This window comes from Electrophorus electricus, chromosome 3, assembly GCF_041902795.1.
Source record: "Electrophorus electricus isolate QZ-2024a chromosome 3, ASM4190279v1, whole genome shotgun sequence".
Lineage (NCBI taxonomy): Eukaryota > Metazoa > Chordata > Actinopteri > Gymnotiformes > Gymnotidae > Electrophorus > Electrophorus electricus.
Genome location: NC_137499.1, coordinates 37,074,491 through 37,081,990, shown reverse-complemented (window position 1 = coordinate 37,081,990; position 7,500 = coordinate 37,074,491). Strand labels below are relative to the sequence as shown.

The 7,500-nt window shown below is 42.6% G+C and overlaps 1 protein-coding gene across 2 annotated transcripts in view; it reads right to left on the bottom strand.

Annotated features, from left to right (window-relative positions):
- cacng2a (calcium channel, voltage-dependent, gamma subunit 2a) overlaps positions 1-7,500 on the bottom strand; it is a 55,886-nt gene that overhangs the window by 27,767 nt on the left and 20,619 nt on the right. The gene's annotated exons all lie outside the window — the stretch shown is intronic.

Genomic DNA, 7,500 nt, shown 5'->3' with positions numbered 1-7,500 from the left:
ACTGGTGTGTGCATGCATGCGGTCTTACAGATGACTGGTTAGAGCACCTTTAGCAGTCAGTGCAAACCATTATTTTTGTTTCACTAATCTCTTTATTATTAAGTTACTCTTCAGGCCAGAAGAACAGCGCATATCTATGGTCCTAGATATGCCCACTATTTCTTGTATTCATGTATTCCTAAAGAAAAGTTAAGATTATATTTACTATAGTGAAGGCATGATATTAGTCAACCCAGACATCCAACTTGGTGATTTAATATGTAATTTACTACAAAAATCAACAATTAGCCTTTCACTATCAAACAAGCCTTTCAAAATCTGCACCTTTAAACTAAATTTCAGTTCCGAATATGAACTTTAATTCTGAAGTCCACAATTATGTCAGACGACTGACAGGTTAGAGTGGGTTAATTTATCTCAACCTCTCCACTCATTGCATAGACCGGGAGTCTCATAAAGTCTCATAAAGTCTCACAAATACATCTGCAGTCCTGCTTTCTCACCCTGTTCCTGGAACCTGATAATCATTCAAATATATTGTGGAAAGCATGTTAGTGTTGACTAATTGCTGACCTCTCTGATGACTGCACCACGGGCAAATGCTGGCCCTGGCGATGGGGATGGAAGAGGATGGGCTTATTGCCTGCTGTCTGAGCACTGAGGATGGGGTCATAATTCATTTCAGTAGCAACAGCAGGAACAACAGCTGTGATTGCTCTATTCATCTTAATAATGATCTGTTATTAATCTCTTTACAACCGCACTTAAGGTATGTACCTGAGCAGGGCAGAGTATTAGCAGGGCATAGCGTGAGCTGGGTATACTTACCCAACATGCTAGAATTGAGGGAGTGTGTGTGCGTGTGTGTGTGTGTGTGTGTGTGTGTGTGTGTGTGTGTGTGTGTGTGTGTGCGTGTGCGTTTTGTGAATGCTGTGCATGCAATTGTGTTTTATTTGTGTTTATTTATGATGATACAGAATCCACAAGCATGCCAGTGGTAACATGTCTTGGCAATGAATGTACCTTTACATAATATACATTTTTTGCGCATGTACTGGGTTACATTATACATATACTATGTAATTTCTGGTTCTTCTTTTCATCTGCATGAAATGAAACAGCTTTAGCTTCTAGTATAGTTCTAGTATAGTATAGTGTGTCACACACACACACACACCTGCTTGTCTGCCCGTGTTTGATTACTTTCTGGAGGTCAGAGAGTGTTGGCTTTGATGCAGACCTAAAGGCGTCTGCACCCTACAGTCTTCCCTCAGTCGGACCACCATCAGACTACCACTCCTACATAACCTCCCCCTTCCTCTCTCCTACCCTCCATCCCCTCACTACCTCTGCCTAATTCCAGTGGCAGTATGTGAAGCAGGTGTGTGTGTGTGTGTGTGTGTGTGTGTGTGATACATCTTTGACCAAATCTTAACCCATTCTAAGACTTGTTTGAAAAGGCGCGCTACCAAAATGCTACTACACACAGGCTTGCAGCGAGAGTATCTGACCTAGCTAAAACTTTCTCTCTGTTTGTCTGTCTCTCGCTCATGTAAAATCCTCCAGCAGCTCTGAGGAACGAGGTCGCCCCCACTACTACAAACCCCAGCCCGGGAAGGAGCCGAAGTGAGAATGAGACGAGGGAGAGAACAGCAGAGCGGAGGAGACCCCCCCCCGAGTCACACAAGAGGAGACAATGGTCGGGGGAGAGAGAAAAAAAACAGGAGCGATTTCTCCGGCCGAGAATCAGTCAGTCTCACGGGTGAGGAAGTGAATCAGTGCCTATTGCTTCACCAGCTAAAACCCATTCATTCCTTCCCTGCCACCAAGAGAGGGAGAGAGGGAGAGAGGGAGGAGAAGAGAGGACTACAGTAAAGAATGTTCAGTCCTTTACTGTGTTTACTGAGCGCAGAGCTGCTACTAGGACAACTGTTCCAACCTAGTTTCCAGGCAAAGTTTTTTTGGGTTGCCCCCAATTAATTTCTCACTTTCAAGAAAGGCAGAGAGGATGGATTATAATAACTGAGACGGAGGCATCTGACACAGGATGAGAGACTGAGAATCATTCAGCACAGGAGAACAGGACAGCAGAGAGAGAGAGAGATGAAAAGAGAGGAAGAGAGGGACAAAGAGAGGGAGAGAGAGATGAAAAGAGAGGAAGAGAGAGATGAAAAGAGAGGAAGAGAGAGATGAAAAGAGAGGAAGAGAGGGAGATGAAAAGAGAGGAAGAGAGACAAAGAGAGGAAGAGAGAGAGATGAAAAGAGAGGAAGAGAGAGATGAAAAGAGAGGAAGAGAGGGAGATGAAAAGAGAGGAAGAGAGACAAAGAGAGGAAGAGAGAGAGATGAAAAGAAAGGAAGAGAGAGATGAAAAGAGAGGAAGAGAGACAAAGAGAGGAAGAGAGAGAGATGAAAAGAAAGGAAGAGAGAGATGAAAAGAGAGGAAGAGAGAGATGAAAAGAGAGGAAGAGAGGGAGATGAAAAGAGAGGAAGAGAGACAAAGAGAGGAAGAGAGAGAGATGAAAAGAGAGGAAGAGAGACAAAGAGAGGAAGAGAGAAATGAAAAGAGAGGAAGAGAGACAAAGAGAGGAAGAGAGGGAGATGAAAAGAGAGGGAGAGAGAGATGAAAAGAGAGGAAGAGAGAGACAAAGAGAGGGAGAGAGAGATGAAAAGAGAGGAAGAGAGACAAAGAGAGGAAGAGAGGGAGATGAAAAGAGAGGAAGAGAGAGAGAGAACTTTTTTTACTGTCACAATTTTACAACCACACTGAAAGCTTTCACAATAAAAATACAAAATGCAAAATGGCACATTGTAATGATATGGCCCAATAGTCAAAACTATAAGTCTTAGGAGGAGGAGACACAGTTACCCTTGCTGGAAAATGATTAGCCTCCTGTAATCCTGCCTTACATATGTCTTCTTTGCCAAAACATATCTTGTTTTAACATCCTGTTAAAGCCTTAATGGCCTGCCATCAATATTTTTATTGATCTGTATTTATTATTATTATTATTATTATTTCCATTAATTATATTTATTAATCTATTAGTATACTTGTTTATATTTTTAAACTATATTATCTGAAACTATTACTATATCCAGTGCTTTGTCAATATTTTACTACACATATTCATGTCAATAAAGCCATCTTGACTCGACTTGACTTGAGTGAAAGAGCGAAACGAGAGATAGAGTGAGAGCGATAGAGAGCGACAAAGAGAGATGGACAGAGCAAGAGAGGATGTGGGGATAGACGTGAGCGAGGGAGCGAGGTGAGCGAGGTGAGCGAGGTGAGCGAGGGTCAGGACACACAGTCAGCAGGGACAGGAGGACGTTCTAAAAACAGCTGGACACAGTTCTGCATGTCCTGTTCTGCCTCTCTCTCTCTCTCTCTCTCTCTCTCTCTCTCTCTCTCTCTCTCTCTCTCTCTCTCTCCCCTCTTTCTCTCTCTCACTACACCCCCCCCCCCGGATCTGTATCTGTGTCAGGACAGAGCAGGCCAAGCTGCAGTATTCTGTGGCCCACATGAACGTGCCCTCGGCTGCCCCTCACTCAGCTGCAGGGCTTCCTTACACTCAGTGATAGATGGTCAAAGAATGGCACAGGTGAACAGAATGGGAGGGTCTGTGTAGAAGAGAAATGTCATTACAGAATCTGTTCACATCACTGAACGTTTGTTCAGTCCGTTCAGTGAACAGTCCGTTCAGTTCACACACTGTATTTGTTTCATATGCTCGTGATATTTTCTAAAGACAAGTAGAAGACACATATTGCATGGTAGAGAACACACACACACACACACACACACATACACACACACTCACCCAGGTTATTCAGACAGCACATGGTTCACAATGGGTGTGAACACCTTGGTATAGTGTGTGTGTGTGTGTGTGTGTGTGTGTGTGTGTGTGTGTGTGTGTGTGTGTGTGTGTGTGTGTGTGTGTGTGTGTGTGTGTAGGCTCACTGCAGTGCGTGCTTTGTAAATCACCCCATGCTACTGCAGCTAGGCTGCACTCATTAACACAAGCCCTGGTCAGCCAAGCCCCCACACTGACCAGACACTAATTTGATTTAGTTCACAGTGGCAGCACAAGTCTCACTGCTTTGCAGTCTAACATGCCTGCTCAACACACACACACACACACACACATCAAAACCAACACACATTAACAGTACAAAGCCAAGATGTGCCTTGCATACTCTATGTATAACATCCTCATATACCACATCCACCATAAATGAGGCTGTGATGGAAAAGATGGATTAAATTCTCAAACAGCTGTATTATATTCTCAAACAGATGGATTGTATTCTTGAACAGCTGGATTATATCCTCAAACATCTGGATCCTATTCTTTTTTCTTAACCTGTACCTCATCCCCTCCTCCAGAAGACGACTGAAAGACAGTCGCTAAGATGTCTCTCAGCATGATTTAACTGAGGGTGCACGAGTCTTGTCAACAGCCTACACACAGGTTGAGTCCAGTAGGGACTAGATCAGAGGCTGCTCCCCACAGACAGACTCTCCAGGCCAGCATTCATATTTATATGGAAGTGGGAGTTAGCTAACACTCTCAGCACTGAAATGTACACAGTTAATATGCACTCACCTTAATAAAGCCCTGCTTTGAAAAGCCTGCCGTGGATCCAACAGACAAAGTGCAGTCCGACTGTGTGTGTGTGTGGGTTAGTGTCTGTCTGTGTGTGTAAACGTATGGGTGAATGTAATTTCGTGTGTATCTGTGTGAACATATACATATGTGTATGTGAAGTGTATGTATGTACATTAATGCATGTACATGTTTGTGTGTGTGCTTGTGAGAGTCTGTGTATAGGGGAATGTGTGTGTGCCTGTGGGTTTGGCAGGCTTATGTGTGAATAGGTGCGTGTGTGTGTGTGTGTATGGCTGTGGGTGTGGCAGGCTTATGTGTGAATGGGTGTATGTGTGTGCGTGGGCTTTAACCTGCCTCTGCTCTATTGGCTGGTCTCTGACTCTTTTCTATTGGCTGGTCTCTGTCTGTCCTATTGACTGGTCTGTGCCTCTGTTCTATTGGTTGGTCTTGAGCCTTTCTCCTTCCTTGTGTTACAGCACTTTAATAGCACATATTAACATACTGTTCTCATGTGTAAAGTCACATCTATTGCATTTTAGTACATTTGATGTTTAGCTGGTTTGTTCTCTCTCTCTCTCTCTCTCTCTCTCTCTCTCTCTCTCTCTCTCTCTCTCTCTGTTAATCAGGAAGCACAAAAAACACACTGGATTTTACAAATCCAGCTCAGATGTTAAGTACAGTACTGGCTTATAGAGGGAGGCACTTAGATCCTAAATGTTTCACAGATCATACCCTAGAGAAGCTTCTCAGAGCAGGCTATATCAGTCTGAACTGGGTCCTGTAGTCTGCATCATTATTTACTGAGTGAGTCCGCCGCTAGCGGATACCTCTGCCACCATGTGAATGCTTTGACTTGCGACTGGACACACACACACACTCACACACACACACACAGAGAGAGAGAGAGAGAGAGAGAGAGAGAGAGAGAGAGAGAGAGAGAGAGAGAGAGAGAGAGAGACATATGGCAGCAGATAAGATCAAAGCCAAGTATTTCTCAGCTGGTTTGCAAGACTGCCAGACTAATGTCCGTTGTGTAAAGGAACGCTAATAAGCCTCTGGACACAGATGAAGTCCAGTCTGTAATTAAAGCACTTTATAGACTAGAACTGTGAAGACCTTTCTCCGCAGACACTGAACACCCAGATATCAGCTCTCGAAAATCTCAAAGCAGTCCGTCTGAACTGAAAAGTTAAGACAAAGGTAGCTTGCTCACCCTCAGAATGAGAAAAACGTTTCAGAAACACCTGAATGTGCGCGATTCGTTCAAAACCGGGAAAGGGGAAAACGAGAAATTTCCCATGCACGTCCGATGAGTTACAGGTGGATTTATTTCAGATGATGAAAGTAAATTGACTTGAATGAAGTTCATTCTCATTCATTCATGCATGCATGCATGCATGCATTAATTCATTCGTTCGTTCATTCACTTGATTGAGTTTTATAGCTGGATTATTAATATAACGACTGATCTACAATAAAGAACTTCACTATAATAAAGTACTTTAAAATTTGATATTATAGATCAGTGATTATGACTTATTGAGAGGGTCGTGTGGTCTATAAATGAACAATCCGGTCATTTATTTTCCTAAAGTTGTTCGTGTCATATAGTCCCGCTTCTCTAACAGCCAGTTAACCGTCAGCTGCAAATATTTGACATCACGCATTCTACAAGTACGGGGATGAAGTCGGGAATCCTAGCGACGTGACTGTTCACAACTACTGCGCGATGGATTCAGCCGTGGTCAAGGAAAGTAGAAGATACGTTTTATGTTGTGAACATACGTTTGCTTTCTGAGCATAATACAGGGCCCACAAGTCACACACGTCACAGTGAAGGCAGACAGTGTACTTCACCATCTCTTCGGATCGTTATCTTTGTAATTGTACCATTGTATCATAGTGTGAATACATTTGTTTGGCTGTTCTATAAATTTAAAATCTAACAGGTTTGTGCGACTTTCTTTCCTTTTATGTCTTTGTTTAGCTTTGTTTTCATGAAGCTTGGTAATTCATTCATGTTTCTATGTTTCTATAGCTTTAACCCCGTCATTCATTTGTTTCTACAACTCTATATTTTTCGAGTAGAACTCGTTGCATGTGAACCTGAACCTAACCAACCATATCTCCCTTTTCTTATGCGAAACTGATATGTTTACAATTTATATTTATGTTTTTGGCATTTAGCAGATGCTCTGAGCGACTTACAAAAGTGCTTTATCATCTGCTCGTAGAATGTATCCTAGCCAGTGCAGTAAGTTAGAGTCAAAGATTCCTTTAAACTAGAATACTGCTAAAATATGGGAATAAGGTCCTTCACATCTTAGAGCTCTCTGTTCTCAGCTCTCTGTCAGGAGAACAGCAGAATGCTCCTCTCTCAGGTGGTAGTGGAGCAGTGAATAACCCTCATCCTTCTCCTCTTTCCTTCACACACTCAGGGTACATCTGTGGATTGTGCTTCTCTCGCTTTCTACACCTCATGATTCCCCCCCACACACCCCCACATGGTTAATCCAGTAAAAATAAAACTTTCTAATCTGAATGCAAATCTCAACTCCTCATTTTTTTTGCAGTGGTTGATTCTACATTCTGCACTACTCACTATGTTTATGATTACACACAACTTATGAAAGAGTTACTATTACTATTATAGCTACTACCCCGAGAATTCAATACAAAATAGTTATAGAACCATGTAACATACAAAGCAGATGTGCAAAATTAGAGTTACACTCTGAATTCCTCTGAGTAAACAACATAACTGGTTTTGATGAGATCTCAGACGTTTGTTCGTATAACTAGCCTTCAGAACCATTGATATATTTGACTAATACACACACAGACACACAGACACACACACCCACACATGGCTATTGCACTGCATCT